At 46.3% G+C, this 23,039-nt stretch overlaps 1 protein-coding gene across 1 annotated transcript in view; it reads left to right on the top strand.

Moving 5' to 3' along the window:
- The first annotated feature begins 951 nt into the window (after positions 1-951).
- The window catches only part of INO80 (INO80 complex ATPase subunit), a 362,932-nt gene continuing 340,844 nt past the window's right edge, over positions 952-23,039 (top strand). Inside the window, exon 1 of the mRNA XM_082275733.1 lies at positions 952-1,534. The gene's annotated coding sequence lies outside the window, so the exon portion shown is untranslated. The remainder of the gene's footprint in view (positions 1,535-23,039) is intronic.

Here is a 23,039-nt window from a genome sequence, read left to right as displayed (position 1 = left end):
CTGATCATACGGTTCTATGTATGACTGTTGATCACTGTTCCTACACCTCAAGCCACAGCCAATCACAGTTAGATTAACGCCTCTATGGACACACATAACTCCTCCCTCTCAAAAAAAGTTAACCCCTTCACTGCCAGTGTCATTTTACAGTAACAGTGCATATGTATAGCACTGATTACTGTAGTAATGTCACTGGTAACCCCAAAAATGTCAGTCAAGGGTCCGATCTGTCCGCCCCAATGTCGCAGTACCGAAATAAAAAATCGCAGATCGCCCCATTACTCGTTAAAAAAAAAACAACAAAAATCTTTCCCTTAGTTAGAAAACGCGATAACTTTTGTGCAAACCAATCAAAATACACTTTTTGCGATTTTTTTTTTTTTTTACCAAACATAGGTAGCATAAAACAAATAGGCCTAAAATGTTAAAAAATTTTGATTTTTACATTTTTTTGGGGGGAATTTCATATAGAAAAATATTGTTATTTTTGCAAAATTGTCACTTTTTTTGTTTATAGCACGTGATCAAAAAATCGCACAGGTGATCAAATACCACCAAAAGAAAGCTCTGTCTGTGGGAAAAAAAGGACGTCAAATTCGTTTAGGTACAGCGTCGCACGACCGCGCAATTGTCCGTTAAAACCACGCAGTGCCGAATCGCAAAATAGGACCTGGTCAGGAAGGGGGTAAAATCTTCCGGGGCTTAAGTGGTTAAAAACCACATGGGTGTAAATGTAGGGTAAAGGGAATATTTTTCATGTGCTTCTGCCACACTGGGAAGTGGCGTTTTACATGTACCAGTGTGAACAGGGCCCTGGGCTTTACTGCCAGCTAAGAGCATTTCTGCCCCTCCCTGTTGTCTGTGTTTAGTACAGTAGAGTAATACTTTTACCAAATGTTTTTCTCCGTTACTGCGATAGGCTTATTACCCTGCATTGTTCACACAGCAAAGCACGAGCCCGCACACAGGTACGCGCACGCAATGACCAGTGCTTTTCTGGAGGTACGTCCATGTGGGAACCACACGCCCTATGTACTTTTACATCAGATCAATTACCAAGGTTGAACGTACTGCGTCACTTCCCCACCAAGTCTCGTGACGATTCTCCGAGATTTCCTAGTTCCATGGAGTGACGTCACCTCAGCCGTGCAGCCATCTCCTCTGCACAGGACAGGCACGCTCAATCGAGATGCCTAGCTGGTCGATGTGGACCCCTTCGAAACCTTTGTGAAACGTCGTCTTATTGCACAAATAAACCCAAGGCCATATATATTCCGGCATCGGTTCGGCTTGGCTGCAGCCAGCTGGTCTTTCTGCAGCCGCTGGGTATCGGGAGGGGTAGAGGAGAAGAGATGTAGCTCGATTATTTTGGCCTGGGTAATGGCGCCGCTCCCCCCCGCCATGGCTCCCTGTCTCTCTGCTCGCTCAGAGAAGGAGAGTGGCCACTGCCTGCAGGAGCTAACCAGGCCGGGCTCGCTCCGAGCAAGCCCCGATATCCAGTGGCCCGAACCGGCGCCTGGGGAGGAGACCTGAGGTGAGGCCTTGGGGGGAGCGGGAGGAGCCGAGACGGCTCCCAGTGCCATGTAATGGAGCAGCTGCTGCATAGTAAACGCGCTGCGTCACACGGCTCCGGATCAGGGCGAGGAAGCTGAGGGCGGCAGAAGGAAGGGCGGCTCGGGCTTGGTTGTAGGCCCAAATAGATGAGGGCAGTAATGGGGACGGTGTGACACCTGAAAGGGGGGCCGAGTGGGAGGAGAAGCAGGGCCACACGGGGGGAGGGGGGCAGACACTGCGCTCTTCATTGATTTCCTTTTCTTCTGAGCTGAGGAGTACATGGGCCGCTGGAGAGGATTAGACCGAATGGCATTTCTAGATCATCTGTCCCTGGCCTATCAGCACATTTACAGGGAGAGAGATGATAGAATGAGGCCTCCTCTACTGTGTGCAGGGGACACCCCTGATAATTTGGAGGAGACGGGGATGACACCACTGTTCAATTTGGAGGAGACGGGGGGTGACACCACTGTTCAATTTGGGGGTGACACCACTGTTCAATTTGGAGGAGACGGGGGGTGACACCACTGTTCAATTTGGAGGAGACGGGGGGTGACGCCACTGTTCAATTTGGAGGAGACGGGGGGTGACGCCACTGTTCAATTTGGAGGAGACGGGGGTGACGCCACTGTTCAATTTGGAGGGGGGGGGGGGGTGACACGACTGTTCAATTTGGAGGAGATGGGGGGGGGGGGTGACACGACTGTTCAATTTGGAGGAGACGGGGGTGACACCACTGTTCAATTTGGAGGAGATGGGGGGGGGGGGTGACACGACTGTTCAATTTGGAGGAGACGGGGGTGACACCACTGTTCAATTTGGAGGAGATGGGGGGGGGTGACACGACTGTTCAATTTGGAGGAGATGGGGGGGGGTGACACGACTGTTCAATTTGGAGGAGATGGGGGGGGGTGACACGACTGTTCAATTTGGAGGAGATGGGGGGGGGGTGACACGACTGTTCAATTTGGAGGAGATGGGGGGGGGGTGACACGACTGTTCAATTTGGAGGAGATGGGGGGGGGGGGTGACACGACTGTTCAATTTGGAGGAGATGGGGGGGGGGGGTGACACGACTGTTCAATTTGGAGGAGATGGGGGGGGGGGGTGACACGACTGTTCAATTTGGAGGAGATGGGGGGGGGGTGACACGACTGTTCAATTTGGAGGAGATGGGGGGGGGTGACACGACTGTTCAATTTGGAGGAGATGGGGGGGGGTGACACGACTGTTCAATTTGGAGGAGACGGGAGTGACACCACTGTTCAATTTGGAGGAGACGGGGGTGACACCACTGTTCAATTTGGAGGAGACGGGGGTGACACGACTGTTCAATTTGGAGGAGACGGGGGTGACACGACTGTTCAATTTGGAGGAGATGGGGGGGGGGGTGACACGACTGTTCAATTTGGAGGAGACGGGGGTGACACCACTGTTCAATTTGGGGGTGACACCACTGTTCAATTCAGAGGAGACGGGGGTGACACCACTGTTCAATTCAGAGGAGACGGGGGTGACACCACTGTTCAATTCGGAGGAGACGGGGGTGACACGACTGTTCAATTTGGAGGAGATGGGGGGGGGGGGTGACACGACTGTTCAATTTGGAGGATACTGGGGTGACGCCACTGTTCAATTTAGAGGAGACAGGGGTGACACGACTGTTCAATTTGGAGGAGATGGGGGGGGGGGGGGGGTGACACGACTGTTCAATTTGGAGGAGATGGGGGGGGGGGGGTGACACGACTGTTCAATTTGGAGGAGACGGGGGCTGACACGACTGTTCAATTTGGAGGAGACGGGGGCTGACACGACTGTTCAATTTGGAGGAGACGGGGGGTGACACCACTGTTCAATCTGGAGGAGATGGGGGTGACACGACTGTTCAATTTGGAGGAGACGGGGGTGACACGACTGTTCAATTTGGAGGAGATGGGGGGGGGGGTGACACGACTGTTCAATTTGGAGGAGACGGGGGTGACACGACTGTTCAATTTGGAGGAGATGGGGGGGGTGACATGACTGTTCAATTTGGAGGAGATGGGGGGGGGGGGGTGACATGACTGTTCAATTTGGAGACGGGGGTGACACGACTGTTCAATTTGGAGGAGATGGGGGGGGTGACACGACTGTTCAATTTGGAGGAGACGGGGGTGACACAACTGTTCAATTTGGGGGTGACACAACTGTTCAATTTGGGGGAGACGGGGGTGACACAACTGTTCAATTTGGGGGAGACGGGGGTGACACCACTGTTCAATTTGGGGGAGACGGGGTGACACGACTGTTCAATTTGGAGGAGACGGGGGTGACACCACTGTTCAATTTGGGGGTGACACCACTGTTCAATTCAGAGGAGACGGGGGTGACACCACTGTTCAATTTGGAGGAGACGGGGGTGACACGACTGTTCAATTTGGAGGAGATGGGGGGGGGGGGGGGTGACATGACTGTTCAATTTGAAGGAGACGGGGGTGACACCACTGTTCAATTTGGGGGTGACACAACTGTTCAATTTGGGGGAGACGGGGGTGACACGACTGTTCAATTTGGAGGAGACGGGGGTGACACCACTGTTCAATTTGGGGGTGACACCACTGTTCAATTCAGAGGAGACGGGGGTGACACCACTGTTCAATTCAGAGGAGACGGGGGTGACACCACTGTTCAATTCGGAGGAGACGGGGGTGACGCCACTGTTCAATTTAGAGGAGACAGGGGTGACACGACTGTTCAATTTGGAGGAGATGGGGGGGGGGGGGGTGACACGACTGTTCAATTTGGAGGAGACGGGGGTGACACCACTGTTCAATTTGGGGGTGACACAACTGTTCAATTTGGGGGAGACGGGGGTGACACAACTGTTCAATTTGGGGGAGACGGGGGTGACACCACTGTTCAATTTGGGGGTGACAACTGTTCAATTTGGGGGAGATGGGGGTGACACAACTGTTCAATTTGGAGGAGACGGGGGGTGACACCACTGTTCAATTTGGAGGAGACGGGGGGTGACACCACTGTTCAATTTGGAGGAGACGGGGGGTGACACCACTGTTCAATTTGGAGGAGACGGGGGGTGACACCACTGTTCAGTTTGGAGGAGACGGGGGGTGACACCACTGTTCAATTTGGAGGAGACGGGGGTGACACGACTGTTCAATTTGGAGGAGACGGGGGTGACACGACTGTTCAATTTGGAGGAGATGGGGGGGGTGACACGACTGTTCAATTTGGAGGAGACGGGGTGACACCACTGTTCAATTTGGGGGAGACAGGGGTGACACAACTGTTCAATTTGGGGGAGACGGGGGTGACACCACTGTTCAATTTGGGGGAGACGGGGTAACACGACTGTTCAATTTGGAGGAGACGGGGGTGACACCACTGTTCAATTTGGGGGTGACACCACTGTTCAATTCAGAGGAGACAGGGGTGACACCACTGTTCAATTCAGAGGAGACGGGGGTGACACGACTGTTCAATTTGGAGGAGACGGGGGTGACACCACTGTTCAATTTGGAGGAGATGGGGGGGGGGGTGACATGACTGTTCAATTTGAAGGAGACGGGGGTGACACCACTGTTCAATTTGGGGGTGACACAACTGTTCAATTTGGGGGAGACGGGGGTGACACCACTGTTCAATTTGGGGGAGACGGGGGTGACACGACTGTTCAATTTGGAGGAGACGGGGGTGACACGACTGTTCAATTTGGAGGAGACGGGGGTGACACGACTGTTCAATTTGGAGGGGGGGGGGTGACACGACTGTTCAATTTGGAGGATACTGGGGTGACGCCACTGTTCAATTTAGAGGAGACAGGGGTGACACGACTGTTCAATTTGGAGGGGGGGGGGTGACACGACTGTTCAATTTGGAGGAGACGGGGGTGACACCACTGTTCAATTTGGGGGTGACACAACTGTTCAATTTGGGGGAGATGGGGGTGACACAACTGTTCAATTTGGAGGAGACGGGGGGTGACACTACTGTTCAATTTGGAGGAGACGGGGGGTGACACTACTGTTCAATTTGGAGGAGACGGGGGGTGACACTACTGTTCAATTTGGAGGAGACGGGGGGTGACACCACTGTTCAATTTGGAGGAGACGGGGGTGACACCACTGTTCAACTTGGAGGAGACAGGGGGGGGGTGACACCACTGTTCAACTTAGAGGAGACGGGGGGGGGGGGGTGACACCACTGTTCATCTTAGAGGAGACGGGGGGGGGGGGGTGACACCACTGTTCATCTTGGAGGAGACAGGGCCGGGGGACACCACTGTTCAACTTGGAGGAGACAGGGGGGGTGACACCACTGTTCAACTTGGAGGAGACGGGGGGGGGGGGTGGACCCACTGTTCAACTTGGAGGAGACGGGGGGGGGGGGGTGACACCACTGTTCAACTTGGAGGAGACAGGGGGGGTGACACCACTGTTCAACTTGGAGGAGACAGGGGGGGTGACACCACTGTTCAACTTGGAGGAGAGGGTGGTTGACACCACTGTTCAACTTGGAGGAGAGGGGGGTTGACACCACTGTTCAACTTGGAGGAGACGGGGGGGACACCACTGTTCAACTTGGAGGAGACGGGGGGGACACCACTGGTCAATTTGGAGGAGACTCCTCGGATCATTGGAGGGGGTGAGGGGTGTCCTGGAACCAGAACCTTCATCCTGAGCACTTGGCAGCATTTACTATTTTTTTTTGGGGGGGGGGGGGGGGGGTAAGTTTTTTTACTGGGATTGCTCTTCCTCATTGCTCACCTAGGCAGGAATGATGTATCCCTTGGTACGCCTCAGTACTGTAGCTGCTGACTTTTATTACTTTGATAGTACAGTGAAGTTCCTGGTTAAAGTGATATTAAAGGTTGCATTTTTTTCTTTATTATAAAATAAAAGCTGTTCTACTTGCCTGCTCTGTGCAGCAATATTGCACAGAGTGGTCCCTAACCTCTGGAAGTCCCTGGCTGGCGTTGTCTGGTTCTCCCTTCTACAGGTGCCCTCTGTGCACAATGGGGGCAAGCCATGCTGACGCGCTCCTGAGCCGGGCTGTGTGCGTCCCAACACTGGTAATCCACACCCCCGCTCCCTCCTCACAGGAGTTCAAAGTGCTTGTGAACCCTTCTATTCTTTTCATTCAGGGAAGCTGCCACCGTGGTCTCTGATTTACAAGTGCCATCATCGCACTGGCAAATCATGGCCCATGTAATTAGTTATGACACCAGCCATTTGATTTGACAGTTTGGTTGCAAACGCAAACAAATGTGACCGCATTCCCGCTAAGTCGGGAACATAACTTTTTTGTAAACCGTTTTTATGCATGCGGGTAAAAAAATGTGCACCTCTCCCCCCCAGCTCCCATTGGCTCCTCCTGCTGCTGTCAATCACAGCCAGTGAGGAATGATAAGGGCTAAGCCGCACTGTGTCTTAGACACACCAAGCCAGCTCTGGAGCGAGCATGAATGAATACCCTTAGAGCAAGCAGTTTGCTATGGGGGCACTCAGCAGCGATGGGAAGCCCAGAGCGCTAGTGAGGGACTTGAAAGGAGTATCGGGTCTGCACTGTGCAAAACTATTGCACAGAGCAAGAAAGTATGATGTATGTTATAAAAAAAAAAAACATCCTTTAATTCCACCCAATGCCACACACAGGTCCATGTAGACTGATGTTTCTGTTCACTCCCAGTTCATGACCGAGCTGACACAGACCGCTCCTATTCTGTTTGAGAGCCGGTGGGGATGTGCTCATGATGACGGAACGCAATCGCAGTGATAAGGAAGTCATTTCCACCTCTCTGCAATAGGCTTGTGACGATATCAGATTTTCATGCTACGATTAATTGATTAAGGTTTTGCCACGGTATTATCACGGTATTCAATTATTAAATTTAAATTATTACATTTCTACCTCACTTGAATTTCATTGCTGAATTTAGGGACTTTGGTTCACTTATGCACATTATTATATAGTCAGTCAGTATATATATATATATCTATCTACACAGTGACAGTATATATTGGGGGTAGATAGGTACTTGCAGTAGTTATATAATCGTCACTCACTAGGCAGGGGCACTGTGTCTGGCTGAGCCCTGGAAGAATGTGGCTGCAGTGTAGAGCACAGCCGCATGCTTCCTGTGTACGGCTCCCTCCATTCACAATCACAGGCGGAGTGCATCTGATATCACTCCGCCTGTGAGCCGCCCGGAACTATACAGGAAGTAGCGGCTCTGTTCTAGTAGGAGAGCAGAGCCGCGCGACACAGCAGGGTTATTATGCAGAGGGGAGCCTGACAGCCCGGCAGACAGGACAGACACACATACGGCATGATACGGCGACACAGCAGGGAGCCTGACACAGCGGGGAGAATGACACAGCCCGGCAGACAGCACAGACACTCGGTATTTAAAAAAGTTGGCAATATCAATACCGTGGATATGCGATACCGCGGTATATCGCATAACCGAAAACCGGCATATGTCTACTCTGCAACAAAGTGGAACTAACTCCATAATTTTAGCTTTCTCAGAACCGTTCTATTGAAGGCATACCATGAATAACTGTCACAGTTGCTTGTGCTCTCAACCGAACGCTCAAGCAATTAACCCATTTTGCATCTAGAGCTGTTTTTGCGTACATGTTTCAAAAAATAATTTTAAGGCCAAAGTTTACTTAAGACATCAAGCATATAGTTTCTGAACACAGAATAAAATGGTGGTATGATCAATTTTTCATGTTACAATTAGCACAGCTTTATATCGGACACAAAGTTTCTGAAAAAAAATACTTATGTTCATTTAAGGGTACACAAATGCAACCCAGTGTTTTGGTAAAATAGAAGAGATATGTATTTGCTGATTAAATATCCAACACATTAAACCTTAAAATTGTGTGTACCCGTGAAATGGCAACACATTTCAGTACCCTAAATTTTCCATAGGTGGTATTTTAAAATCCCCTACAGGTCATCATTTAAGATTTAATCATGAATAATGGTTGTAGAATTCTAGTTCTCGCTCCAGTCTGCATTGTAATATATAAAATGTGTAGATGCTTTCGTGTGTCTGCCCCCTGATGCGTGTTTTTACATTCATAGGTTTGTGCTTGGTTGGGGAATGGTTTAGTCCCGGTTCACATTATAGCGATGACAGACATCGCATGTGATTCGGAGCGCATTGCTCTGAAAATCACATGCGATCTCTGTGCGATGCAAATTCAACCATACAAATTGGCTGAATTTGCATCGGATTCGGACACAACATGTACAGGACCTTTTGGGTCCACAGCAGAATTGGATGGCATGGTGGTTAACACAAATGCGATCCCATTCGTGTCCGAACTGTCAGTTCGCATTGCGATATGTGAACTGTTCTGGGGGTGTCGTTAACTTTGTATTGACACCCCCAGCGACTCACGTGATGAACTGCCTGTGATTTGAATGCGATGCTAGAACCCACAGTGGATTTGCAGGGTTCCCGCATTACATATATGTGAACTGGCACTTAAGTGCTTCAGTGTAACAATATTGTTTCCACTTTTTTTTTTTTTTTTTTAATCGCAAAGAGGAAGAAAAATGTTTTTTTTTTTTTTTTTGGTGACAGGTTCTCTTTACCTGCTCTCTGAACTTAATGAAGCACATATCACGCTCCATTAGCTTCTTCCCCAGCTACGGTGTTCAAATCACAGCAGGACCCAGAAATGACGGTTTAGGCATCGCTTACAGATTCCTAGTAGGAATGGGGGTGAGGTTCCATTGTTTTTGGGAGTTGTGGAAGAGATCGGGTGCCTGTACAGTTGCCAGATTGCTTCTGACAGACAAAAAAGGAGGAAAACCTTAATTAGACTTACCGGTAACTGTATTTCTAGGAGTCTTTCAGGACAGCACCTGGAGAGAGTGTAGCTCCACCCAATTTCACAGGAAACACTGCAGTCACCACTTTAAAGTCCAGCCCCTTCTACCATGGCCTCAGTTGTTATGGAGTACCTCCAGCCATGCTGAAAAATATAAACAAAACCGCATAACACCACAGTAATCAAAATCAAGGGAGGGTAATAGGTGCTGTCCTGAAAGACTCCTAAAAATACCGTTACTGGTAAAGCCCCGTACACACGTAGCGATCGTCGGCCGAACGATCGGCCGTCTTTTGTCCAGGGCTGTCCTGTCGGCTGAAAAGTGCAAAAGACTGCACACGAATTTTGTCGGCCAACAACAGCCGACTGCAGAAGTGATGTCATGTGGTGGTTAACTTTCCTTGTCTATTTTCTTTTCTGAGCATGCCCAGTCTTGCTAATCTGCTGTCTGTCGGCTGAAATCTGTACTGACTGGCGAACAATCGGCCGTTCTGGTGTTGGCCAACAAAAATTTTAATGCCTGCATGACAGATTCTGTTCGGCCGAAAATGCGCTGTCGGAAGCATCATACTAACAAGCCTACAATCGGCCGATCGTTCGTCGGCCGAAAATTTATGGCCGATAATCGGTACGTGTGTACGGGGCTTTAGTCTAACTAAGGTTTTCCCAAATCATCTTTCAGGACAGCACCTGGAGATAAGTGAGTACTTATTCTAGGGTGGGACCACTGCCTGCAGGACCTTCCTGCCAAAGGATTGCTCCGTTGCTGACAGCAAATCCATCTTGTAATGAGGGGTGAACATAGAAAAACTACTTCAAGTGGCTGCTTTACAGATTTTCTCTGGAGAAGCACCAGCCCATTCCGCCCAGGAGGTTACTATCGCCATGGTTGAATGGGCCACAACCCCTACGGGAGGATCCTCTCCTGAGGCTATGTAAGATTCTCTAATGGCCAACCAAAGCCACCTGGCTATAGTATTTTTGGAACCCTCTAAACATTTCCGTGACCCTGAAAATAGTAAAAAAAAAAAAGTTTAATTTTCTAAACTCTTTTGTGATCTCTAATGTAACACCCCTCTTCTTATGTCTAGGCTAGGTATGTTCATAAGATTTATCCTATACAATAGCACTCTTCAAGAGACAGGTTCTTTATTAACCTTGTCCCTAAGCTCCTAATGCAAGTGAACACTTTTTCTAATGATGGTTTTAATAATGACAAGGTCAAAGTTGGTGCAAATAAAATATTTACAGAAAAAAGTTTTTTCAAAGAAATAGAGACATAATTCAGCAATAAAAAATAAGGTAGATTTGAGGAGGAAGAATACTTGAAGTCAATGTCCTGGGTGTTATCAGAGTTAAGTCGAAGAGCCAGGTGTTATCGCTTCTCAAACTTGACAGATGTTCCTGCTTTGATGGTACCATGAGAACTCTCTCAACTGTTTAGGTCTCCCTTTTTTCTCTGTAATCAAAGGGGTGTTGACAGATGCCCCTGACCAATAAAAACGGAGTGTCCATGGGATGTCCTGGGTTTATGACAATATCAGGCCCCTCTGTAGACCGTTTCATACCACTATTCACATCTTCCAATATGTACCGTTTGCATTCTTGAAAATTCGCATCCAGGAACACTAAACACAGGTTTGCTCAGATAAACTTGTCACCCAGGTAATATCTGACAGCTATCTTCCCTTCTATATGTGCTAGTGTGGTCATGTATGACCTTTTTATCAGTAAAACATTTCTCATTCAGATATATACTTCTTATTAACGTGTCATGTTCCTGTCTGATGAATCATGTGTGGATCTGTTAAGTTTTGAATTGGGCAGAGCTCTCTGATTGCCTCTTAACCACTTGCCGACTGCCTAACGCCGATCTACGTCGGCAGTCAGCCCCTCACAGGCAAAGTGACGTAGGGCTACGTCACTAGCTTGTGAGGGTCTAGGGAGCGAGCGCGCGCCCCCGCGTGGTCATGGACCCCCCCCGCGTGTGACCGGCGGACCCGATGTCCGCCGGTCACTCTGCGATCGGCGGGGGAGAGGGAGAAAGTCAGGTGGCTTGTGTAAACAAGCTGCCTGTCATTCTCCCCTGTGTATGAAGGATGATCATACGGTTCTACTATGTAGAACCGTTGAAAAAAAGAAATCGGGTGCGCTAAATTCACTTGTGTCACAAGTCAGGAGGTGGGTGTGACACTATAATGAGTGTCCACCCAATACCTGTGATGTGTACCTGGGTTGATGTGCACTGGGAGGGTGTACAGTAATTACTATATAGCCTGGTGCTTACATATATTAAAGGTGATGAATAAAGTGATGATGTATCAATGTGATGATATCAACATAATCAAATGGTGCACACAAATCATATAAAAGGAAGTGTCCAATGCTTCAGTGATGGCCACCTGAGTGTAGGTGTATAAACCTATAGAAGGTGCAAAAAAGTCCCAAATGTTCCCACACAAATTGTGATGAAATCCACAGGGTGTATTCTCCTGAATCTGTGAGGTGCAATTGGTTCCACCACCTATATAGGGATTAGCCTCTTACCATAGGGAAAAGAGTTCAAGGGCGGATAGTCAACCCAGTGGTGTCTTGGGGGTTCCAGGGGGTCACCGTGAAGTGTTCAGATAAAAAATGGCCTCTTACCAGATCGCTCTGTGTATGGGCAAATTGTCTCACTACTTCCTCGGTAATGTGTCCCAATCCCGGTCCTCTGCACTCCTGGGAGTTCTCTCTACTATCACGGATGGGGGCTTCCACATGTGGCTCATAAAAATAAATCAGACCATAGTGCAATACCTTGGGTGGTTTATTAAGCAAAAGTAAATGCACTTACATTAGAAGGTCCGTTCAGAATCACAGAAACAAGATCCAATAATGGAGAGGCCGTGGCTGCCTGCAGTGCGGTCCCCGGCGACTGGCGATGACGATGCGGCGCTCCTCTCTGATGCGTTTCCACTCTCCATAGACGACTATTGAGTGGAAACGCGCCGCATCGTCATCGCCAGTCGCCGGGGACCGCATTTATGAGCCGCATGTGGAAGTCCCCATCCGTGATAGTAGAGAGAACTCCCAGGAGTGCAGAGGACCGGGATTGGGACACATTACCGAGGAAGTAGTGAGACAATTTGCCCATACACAGAGCGATCTGGTAAGAGGCCAATTTTTTATCTGAACACTTCACGGTGACCCCCTGTAACCCCCAAGACACCACTGGGTTGACTATCCGCCCTTGACCTCTTTTCCCTATGGTAAGAGGCTAATCCCTATATAGGTGGTGGAACCAATTGCACCTCACAGATTCAGGAGAATACACCCTGTGGATTTCATCACAATTTGTGTGGGAACATTTGGGACTTTTTTGCACCTTCTATAGGTTTATACACCTACACTCAGGTGGCCATCACTGAAGCATTGCACACTTCCTTTTATATGATTTGTGTGCACCATTTGATTATGTTGATATCATCACTTTATTCATCACCTTTAATATATGTAAGCACCAGGGTATATAGTAATTATTGTACACCCTCCCAGTGCACATCAACCCAGGTACACATCACAGGTATTGGGTGGACACTCATTATAGTGTCACACCCACCTCCTGACTTGTGACACAAGTGAATTTAGCGCACCTGATTTCTTTTTTTCATTTTGTATCACCTATTGGTTCTATGGTAGCAGCTTATTCACATATTTAATCCAGCGCACTTTATTCTTTATACACATATGTAGAACCGTTGATCACTCTTCATACATCTGAAGCCACAGCCAATCGCAGTAGAAAGCACGCCCCTAGGGACACACATAGCCCCTCCCTTTCAAAAAAAGTTAACCCCTTCACTGCCAGTGTATTTTTACAGTAACAGTGCATATGTATAGCACTGATTACTGTAGAAATGTCACTGGTAACCCCAAAAGTGTCAAAAATGTCAGTCAAGGGTCCGATCTGTCTGCCGCAATGTCGCAGTACCGCAAAAAAATCGCAGATCGCCGCCATTACGCGTTAAAAAAAAAAAACAACAAAAATGACAAAAATCTTTCCCTTTGTTAGTAAACGCGATAACTTTTGCGCAAACCAATCAAAATACGCTTTTTGCGATTTTTTTTTTTTTTTTTTTTTTTTTTTTTTTTACCAAACATAGGTAGCATAAAACAAATTGGCCGAAAATGTTAAAAAAATTTTGATTTTTACATTTTTTTGGGGGTAATTTCATATAAAATAATGTAAAAAATATTGTTATTTTTGCAAAATTGACGCTCTTTTTTTGTTTATAGCGCATGATCAAAAAATCGCACAGGTGATCAAATACCACCAAAAGAAAGCTCTGTTTGTGGGAAAAAAAGGACGCCAAATTCGTTTAGATACAGCGTCGCACGACCGCGCAATTGTCCGTTAAATTCACGCAGTGCCGAATCGCAAAATACCCCCTGGTCGTTTAGCAGCCAAATCCTCCGGGGCTTAAGTGGTTAAGATACCCATTAGTGCTGGGTATCCTTATGGATTTGGTCTTAGTTTTACAATAGGCCTGGACAGCAGAAACTATAACTGAACAACATGGCTGCTTGCTACAGCTGGGAGGGGAGGGGGATAGGAGGACAGAGGACAGTGCAGGGCTGTGGATGACGGAGGCATGTAACTAACTACGGTGTCAGGGCTCAGCAGCCATGATATACCAAGGTCAGTTTACGGGGGGGCAGGAGCAGACAGGTTTTTTAAGTGATACAGGGAGCCAAATGACAGCACTGTGCTTTATAAGATGCTTTAAGGAAACAGGATCCTTTTTTTTTTTTTTTGTAAAGAAACGCTTCAGGATTTGTATTGTTAAAAAGATACCAGTACAGTACTGACAGGACAGCAGTCCACTAAGTGCTTCAAGCCCTGTTTTGCCAAAAACAAACAACTTTGTGTGGTGGACTGTATGTCCTTATTCTGTAAATATCTGCTTTACTTTTATTGCACCCCAACAGCCAGTCTAGTTTTCCAATAGTCTAACATGCGCTTGATGAATGTGAGGTTATAAAGTGCAGAAATTTGGACTTCAGACTTAAACACTTTTACATATACCCAAACTCGTCCTTTACGTCTTCTAATTTGTTCTTTTTTTTTTTTTTTATCCAGACAAATAATTTTACCTGTGAAGATAAATCAGATTTTACATCCTTTATCATGTGGAGGACTACCTAAGGCCAGCCATACTTGGTTTGAATCTCGGACGATTCAGCCGACATTCAAACCATTTATGAGCATACTGAATGTACCAAGTTGATCAATCAACTTGGGTACTACCAGGCTGCTTGATTCTCTTGTGGTTATTGCTAGCGGCTGCTATTACCTTAAGCAACAATCGCTGTCTTCTCTCCATGGGGATGGCTTCCTGCCCTCACCTCCCCCCTGGCTGAAAACAGATGCTGATTCCCGTCAGCACTGTTTGTGTTGATGGGGGAATTTGCACCGTGTATGACCAGTCTAAATACATTTATATCACATCCCTTCAAGTCGATACTATACAGTAGGGCTTAAACATCTTATCGACAATAAAAATAGTTTTCAATTATTAGTTGGCCTGCTTACAGAGTGCATTATTTGTTTACATGTCAGTATACAAAGTGCAGCACACATACAGGTCAGTAAGTGCCTTAGCACTTGTGAATGTGTGAGGAGTAAGCAGTCCTAGCTTGCACTGTGTGTCAACAGAAGCACACAATGCAGCTAGGGATCAAACCTGCACTAGTGCCCCATAGCAAGCAGCTTGCTATGAGGGCACTCTGAAGGTAGGAAGAGCCAAAAACTCCAGCGGGGGACCCCAGAAGTGTAGGATTGGGGCTACTATGTGCAAAACCATTGCACAGAGTAGGTATGTACATGTTTCTTATTTTTAAAAAATTCCAACGTTTACAATCATTTTAAGGGCTCTGTGCAGGGAAGATCAGCATCTAAACCCAGAGAAGTTAAAGGCTGATACAGTGCATTTCATAAAAATATTCAGACCCCCCTTCACTTTTTTAAATTTTTTTATGTTGCAACTGGATACTACAGTTTCATAGTTGGGTTGAAAAAAGAAAAAGTCCATCTAGCTCAACCAATAAAATACAGTTTAATTTTTTTTTCTCAGTCTACACTCAGTACCCCATAATAACAAAGTGAAAACAGTTTTAGAAATGTCTGAATTTAATAAAAAGAAAAAAAAACAAAATATTACCTTGACATAAGTATTCAGACCCTGAACAACGCTTGAAATGTATAGATATAACCCAAGCGCAGTGATGTTTTCTAACAAAGCAGCAAGCATAAACTGTGGGTAACAATCGTCAAAACAATTTTAAAACCATGCACTGCCAAAGTCCATCCAGATAGATTCCACCAATCCAAGGGAGCATGCTGAGTATATGACAGAGATAAATCTGCAGGTGAAAAGATGATCCTCCACTGGCACCACAGCAAACCCAGGCTTCTTACCCTTAGAAGTGCACCACTAGATTATAGGTGGGCTGACAGTGCTCAAATACCTTCTGAGAGCCTCTCTCCACAGGTTAGATTGCCATATGAGAACAAAGACCACCTCATAATGTAGTATGTAAAAACACTGCAGTATTTATTAAAAAGTAACCAGAATACTGACACAGAAATGAAAATCGAGGCATATAATCACGTCATTAAATGTTTCTAACCAACAAATGAATGCAGTCTGCATGTGCAGACTCCACCCAATGCGTTTCATTGTATTAAAAGTCATCAGGTTTGTGGTTAATGGCCATCGCCGCACATATATGTAGGGGAGGGCTAGAGGGCACTGCCCTACCGAATTGCACTCCAGGCCTCAGAATTTCGTCTAGCCGGAAGCGGAAATTACATTGCAACTGTAAGACTATTGATTTAGTCCAGACTGAAAGTGATGATGGACCCGGAACTAACCTCCAAAGTAATAGATTAAAAAGCCGGAAATGGCATCCAAGGGTCCTGGGCATACTCCCTGAAGCCAATTGTAGAAAAAAAAAAAAAACGGGACAAAATTTAAAATGGTAATATAAAGAAATAATATTATCAAAAAATGCATTTTATGTTCTAAACAAATGGCTGTATTTCAAAGAGCATTATCCATAATCATTACAACCCAATAATATAACGCAGCCAAGAAGAAGACACTAGCGCCATCTTGTTTTGTTAAAAACCATACATAAGCCAACAACATACCTTATTACAGTAGCACTCCATATTTGTATTTCATAAAAACAAGAAAAAAAATCATAATTATATCACTAACCATAGTTTAATGTTTGAACAACCAAGATTTTATTTAATCAATAAATGTATTTAAAACCTAAAACCCTAATCAATCAGTCACCAAGAAGGAGGAAGGAAAAAAACTTCAACTATTATTGGTAAAGGCATTAACATCCCAATCGATAAGGTCTGTAGGTTCCTAAATAGTAAATACACCAGGTTTCCAATCTGGAATTTCCTCCTCCTATGACTACCCTTCCAGTTAGGACTGAACTTCTCAATGGCCATAAATGATGTTCCACTCCATTCTTTACCGTAACCCAAAGCATAATGCTTAGGCTATGATTAGGAAAGCCTTTGCGTATGTTCGCTATGTGTTCTTTCAGTCTTACTTCCAACATGCAAACAGTTCGGCCTACATATTGGAGCCCACATGGGCATGTGATCAGATATACTATGTTTTTGTCGATAGTCATAAAGGAATTAATATCGTAAGATTTAGACATAGTGTTCGAAATAAAAGACCAATTTGATACAGTTTTACACACACTACCCTTCCTGCAAGGATAGAAAGAAGCCGTTTAGTTCCTCAAAAAAACTGCTTTTAACAGGGGGATCAACTATATTTTTTGCAACTATTTCTTACAGTGCATTGCAAAAGTATTCGGCCCCCTTGAACTTTTCGACCTTTTGCCACATTTTAGGCTTCAAACATAAAGATATAAAACTGTAATTTTTTGTGAAGAATCAACAAGTGGGACACAATCATGAAGTGGAACAAAATTTATTGGATATTCCAAACTTTTTTTAACAAATAAAAAACTGAAAAATCGGGCATGCAAAATTATTCAGCCCCCTTAAGTTAATACTTTATAGCGCCACCTTTTGCTGCGATTACAGCTGTAAGTCGCTTGGGGTATGTCCCTATCAGTTTTGCACATCGAGAGACTGAAATTTTTGCCCATTCCTCCTTCCAAAACAGCTCGAGCTCAGTAGGGTTGGATGGAGAGCGTTTGTGAACAGCAGTTTTCAGTTCTTTCCACAGATTCTCGATTGGATTCAGGTCTGGACTTTGACTTGGCCATTCTAACACCTGGATATGTTTATTTGTGAACCATTCCATTGTAGATTTTGCTTTATTTTTTGGATCATTGTCTTGTTGGAAGACAAATCTCAGTCCCAGTCTCAGGTCTTTTGCAGACTCCATCAGGTTTTCTTCCAGAATGGTCCTGAATTTGGCTCCATCCACCTTCCCATCAATTTTAACCACCTTCCCTGTCCCTGCTGAAGAAAAGCAGGCCCAAACCATGATGCTGCCACCACCATGTTTCGACAGTGGGGATGGTGTGTTCAGGGTGATGAGCTGTGTTGCTTTTACGCCAAACATAACATTTTGCATTGTTGCCAAAAAGTTCGATTTTGGTTTTATCTGACCAGAGCACCTTCTTCCACATGTTTGGTGTGTCTCCCAGGTGGCTTGTGGCAAACTTTAAACGACACTTTTTATGGATATCTTTAAGAAATATTTGTCTTTCTTCTTGCCACTCTTCCATAAAGGCCGGATTTGTGCTGTATACGACTGATTGTTGTCCTATGGACAGAGTCTCCCACCTTAGCTGTAGATCTCTGCAGTTCATCCAGAGTGATCATGGGCCTCTTGGCTGCATCTCTGATCAGTCTTCTCCTTGTATGAGCTGAAAGTTTAGAGGGACGGCCAGGTCTTTGTAGATATGCAGTGGTCTGATACTCCTTCCATTTCAATATTATCGCTTGCACAGTGCTCCTTGGGATGTTTAAAGCTTGGGAAATCTTTTTGTATCCAAATCCGGCTTTAAACTTCTCCACAACAGTATCTCGGACCTGCCTGGTGTGTTCCTTGTTCTTCATGATGCTCTCTGCGCTTTAAACGGACCTCTGAGACTATCACAGTGCAGGTGCATTTATACGGATTACACACAGGTGGATTCTATTTATCATCATTAGTCATTTAGGTCAACATTGGATCATTCAGAGATCCTCGCTGAACTTCTGGAGAGAGTTTGCTGCACTGAAAGTAAAGGGGTTGAATAATTTTGCACGCCCAATTTTTCAGTTTTTTATTTGTTAACAAAGTTTGAAATATCCAATAAATTTCATTCCACTTCATGATTGTGTCCCACTTGTTGTAGATTCTTCACAAAAAAATACAGTTTTATATGTTTATGTTTGAAGCCTGAAATGTGGCAAAAGGTCAAAAAGTTCAAGGGGACCGAATACTTTCGCAATGCACTGTATGTAAGTGGGAAACACCTCTATAGGTGATTATAGGAGTTTCCAGAAGCAAGGGACCCAAAATTCTGTCCAGTGTTTTTTGATAATCTTTTTAATTGAGAAATGCTAATTACAATAGGATGTAAAAAAGGATAGTTTAGAAGAGAATTCGCATTCTACTGGCCTAACTCAAGGTATTAACATGCTTTCTCTATTTCTTATGCCCACCTCCTCTATAATTACATCCAGCTCTTTTGGGATTATTGCCCTTTAACAAAAAAACGTCTCTTGAAAAAATCTGCCTGCTTCAAGATATTCCTCCTGAAAAGTAAAATTCCTCCTTAGACAGAGGAATTGACTTTTAAGGACTGACTTTAGCCAAGTTCTATGATAACTATTGGTCCCTATAAAACCATGACGGTCGCTGTGGAGGTTACAATTTTGTCATCATGTACTCTGATTTTCAGGTCAAGAAAATTAATTTCTACACTACTGGCCTCATGTTGAACAATATCCCCATCGACGTTGAGCAGTTCATTAAAGGATTTGAGAAAGAGCAGATCACCACTTCAAAGGTGGAGAACGGCATCTATGTACCACCTTCACAACACCAATTTCGGTCTGCGTTGGCCATAGATGATGTCCTCCTCCCACTTGGCTATAAACAGGTTGGCCATGCTTGGTGCAAAGTTTGCGTCCATGGCAACTCCCCGTTCTTGTAAAAACATAATCAATTGAACCAGAAATAGTTGTGATTCATTGAAAAATCAACTTAACCGGTTGCCGACCATACGCTGCCTATTTACTGCGGCAGTATGACTCTCCCAGGCAAACCGTCGTATGTCTATGTCGGTCGCGCACCTGCAGCTAGGGGGCGAGCGCGCCCTGCCGGAGGCTACCACTCCCCACCCCCCCCCACTTGTCAGAGGGGAAGCCGATGCACGGATCAGGTATCAACATAGTCCAGCTGGGCAGCAGGTTGCAGGTCACCCGTGGCAGGCTTGGCAACAGATGGCAGGTCACCCGCGGCAGGCAGCAACATGGAGGAGCGATGGACCCATCAAAAGGCAGCAGCATGAAGGAGGGATAGACCCCACCAACAGGCGGCAGTGTGTAGGAGGGATAGACCCCACCGGCAGGTGGCAGCATGGAGGAGGGATGGACCCCACCGGCAGTCGGCAGCGTGGAGGAGGGATGGACCCCACCGGAAGTCGGCAGCGTGGAGGAGGGATGGACCCCACCGGCAGTCGGCAGCGTGGAGGAGGGATGGACCCCACCGGCAGTCGGCAGCGTGGAGGAGGGATGGACCCCATTGGCAGTCTGCAGCGTGGAGGAGGGATGGACCCCATTGGCAGTCGGCAGCATGGGGGAGGGATGGACCCCACCGGCAGTCGGCAGCGTGGAGGAGGGATGGACCCCATTGGCAGTCGGCGGCGTGGAGGAGGGATGGACCCCATTGGCAGTCGGCGGCGTGGAGGAGGGATGGACCCCATTGGCAGTCGGCAGCGTGGAGGAGGGATGGACCCCACCGGCAGTCGGCAGCGTGGAGGAGGGATGAACCCCATTGGCAGTCGGCAGCGTGGAGGAGGGATGGACCCCATTGGCAGTCGGCAGCGTGGAGGAGGGATGGACCCCACCGGCAGTCGGCAGCGTGGAGGAGGGATGAACCCCATTGGCAGTCGGCAGCGTGGAGGAGGGATGGACCCCATTGGCAGTCGGCAGCGTGGAGGAGGGATGGACCCCACCGGCAGTCGGCAGCGTGGAGGAGGGATGAACCCCATTGGCAGTCGGCAGCGTGGAGGAGGGATGGACCCCATTGGCAGTCGGCAGCATGGGGGAGGACTGGACACCATCAGCAGGCAACATGGATAATGGCAGAGTTGTAAAAGCAGGAGAAAAGTTCTGTTTCTTTTTAGGCTTAGATACTGGAGTCCTGCAAGTATTTGCTTTGCGCTGACCAGAGTGTACTGCTGATAGAAAAGTAGTACCAGTACTGGGGAGAATAGAGGGCAGAAGTACAGGAAGAGGCCCTAGATGTTGCTAGGGGGAGCCTCCAATGTATTACATGCAGAGGAAGTGTGGTTACAGGGGGTAAAGTACACTCAATAGCAGCAGTGGTTGCTAAGGGTAAGAAAGGCAGAGATTCTTTATTCTTAGCAGCAGATCTCACTTTATGTAGTACTGGGGATAGGATCTCTGACCAAGCTTGTTGCAGAGGGTGAACTAAAGTCAGTTTGTCTTTCCCTTGCTCACATTGCTCAATTAAAGAGTGCACAGCAGCAATACAATCCAACAACACTTGTTGTGAATAGGCTGAATACTGCTGGAAAACAGAACCTGCACAATGTTTCAGCAACCGTCCCAAAAATACAGCTTGAAAAAATAGTAAATGTAGGAGTGAAAACATCATGGCCCTGAGAGACAAACCGAAATAGCTCAGAACAGACCTGAATGAATGGCTGAACAGTTCCTCCTCATTGAGATCCTGCCAAAAATGAACGACAAAAATCTTTATATTCTACTGCAAGCTGCACATGACAAATAACCTTCGCTCTAATGATCTTGACAAAGGCCCCTTTCACACATGTGGACCGTTCATTTTATCAGTTCAGTCACGTCAAAATGGACGAAGTATTCATCCGTTTTTCATTGGTGCTCATCCGTTTTTATTGGTGCTCATCAGCTTTTCATCAGTGGTCATCCATTGTTCATTGGTGGTCATCAGTTTTTCATCTTTTTTTTTTTTTATCTTTTACATCGACTACCTATGCAAAAGGGAATGAAAAACTGACCATTTGTCCGTTTACATCCGTTTTTCGTTCAATCCATTATTTTAACGGAAGAAAAATAGAGCTTTGAATTTGAAAAAAAAAAAAAAAAAAAAGCTGATGATGACAGATGCGGATGTAAACTGATGTAAATGGATGATCATCCGTTTTTCCATAGAGATGCATTGATGTCCGTTTTTCATCCGTCAACAGATGGATAAAAAACCAGACAAATGGAAGCATGTGTGAAAGGGGCCAAAAGGAAAACAAATAGTCAAAAGCAACTGGTTCCCAGTTCCAAAGTGTAGCTGATCTTTTCATTAGTGGGTGTCACTATTATGTCAGAATTCAGCAGCAGCTAGGGAGACCAGATATATGTCGCTACACATGGAAACTGAGACCAACAATGTATATATCTTTTAAGTGAGATATATTTTCAGTGAAACCCAAATAAGCATACACCGCAAACAATAAAACATTGGAAACTCCAACAAACGAGAACCAACCCCAAAGACAAAAAGGACTAATGAACCGAACAACTGACTATATATAAATATATATAATATAAGGACATTGGTTACAGGGATGCAAGGAAGACGGGAAACAAGACTGGGTGCTATGGCAGAGAGCAGGAGCAAGGCAGAGGGGTACAGGATAGATATGGTTATGTATCAGGATCACAGGAACAAGGCTCTGGCAACAAGGATCAGAATAGTGACACACTAGGGAAAGGGAGGATCGGCCATAAATAGCCACCTGGCAGGTGAACACAGGTGTAACTGATCTGGCAGACACCTGCTGGGGGATACTGAAACTGCAGCAATCAGCCCAGAGCAGCACAGTGCAACCAGCAGGTGAACTCAATCCTAACCCAATGATTCATCAGCATCTTGTCCCCATGTTGATGGGGATAAGGGCCTCTTCCGTGAGTTAATGTTTTTACATTTATTTTCTCGTGCTGTTGTTGTTCCCCTTAAAACCCATACCAGACCCATAGAGGGTTTATACCATACCAGTAGAGGGAGCGTATTCGAGGGAAGAGAGAGTGGGAATCAGACTGTGGAGCAGAGTTCCTGTATCTTTGTTCTGGTTTAGTTAAACTTCTAGTTTAAAACTGTTACAACACTTGTGCAAGAAACATGGTGCCCGTGACTGACCCCTGTCTGCGACTTCCCCATAAGCTGATCTAAATACAGTATATAGGAATGTGGAGCAGGGAAGCATTTGTCAATTGTTAATAACTGTTACAGTTATTAGTGCGCTTATATTGGCTCTCAACCAAACTGTCAAGTCTGTAAATGGCTGGTGTCTTTGCTGGTCACATGCACTGCATCATGACACTGCAGATCAACAGGGGGTTTAGTTCTGCTTTAAGGTTAAAACATCTTT

Source organism: Pelophylax lessonae (assembly GCF_965119305.1).
Source record: "Pelophylax lessonae genome assembly, chromosome: 13".
NCBI lineage: Eukaryota > Metazoa > Chordata > Amphibia > Anura > Ranidae > Pelophylax > Pelophylax lessonae.
The sequence above is the reverse complement of the archived record's forward strand: the minus strand, read 5'-3'. Positions and strand labels throughout refer to the sequence as shown.